At 60.5% G+C, this 643-nt stretch overlaps 1 protein-coding gene across 1 annotated transcript in view; it reads left to right on the top strand.

The window, feature by feature from the left end:
* The window catches only part of LOC104281126 (glutamate receptor ionotropic, kainate 3-like), a gene marked incomplete at its 3' end in the record, with an annotated part of 33,568 nt that overhangs the window by 4,100 nt on the left and 28,825 nt on the right, over nt 1–643 (top strand). The gene's annotated exons all lie outside the window — the stretch shown is intronic.

Genomic DNA, 643 nt, shown 5'->3' with positions numbered 1-643 from the left:
ACACAAAAGGAGCAGCGCAGCTTCTCAGCATGCAGGTACGGGGGCAAGTGGCGGAGAGGTTCGGCGGGTACAGGGGCGTAAAAAAATCCCCCCACCTGGGCAGGTACAACTGGGTGGAAGCACAGACAGGCACCAGGCTGCCGAGTGCGCCCCGAGAGGAAAAATCCTGTCTTTGCCTGCAAAACAGCATCTGTGCAGCCAGGCCAAAACATCGCAAACATGCTGAAATCTCCCGGGCTGTCACAGAGACTGCCCCGGCCTCTTCTTGCGTCAGGAGCAGCTGGACCACGCTCGCTCTGAGCCGAGCAACCGCCATTTGCCTTTGTCAGGAACATTTGCTTGGGGTCCACCAAGGGCGTTCAGCGCCGCCGAGTCCCAGCGGCAAGGCTGGCAGCGCCGCGCGTCCCTGCCCGAGCGCCGACCAACGGCTTTGGCAGAGCTGTGGATTTAGCAAGTCGGGAGCCCGGGGAGCGAGAAGGAGGCAGCTCCATTCTCTCTCTGGTTTTAGTCATTATGATTTCTCCCTTGTTCGGCCCATGTAATTGTTTGCTTGCATCTGGCTTAAGCACCAAGCAGACACACAGCTCGGGTGCTGACGGCAGCCCAGGGCGGGGAAGTTGTGGCGAGAGGTGGCCCACGCCCC

Source organism: Apaloderma vittatum, unplaced genomic scaffold (assembly GCF_000703405.1).
Source record: "Apaloderma vittatum isolate BGI_N311 unplaced genomic scaffold, ASM70340v1 scaffold20381, whole genome shotgun sequence".
Classification (NCBI taxonomy): Eukaryota; Metazoa; Chordata; class Aves; order Trogoniformes; family Trogonidae; genus Apaloderma; species Apaloderma vittatum.
This window is presented reverse-complemented; position numbering and strand designations above follow the sequence as displayed.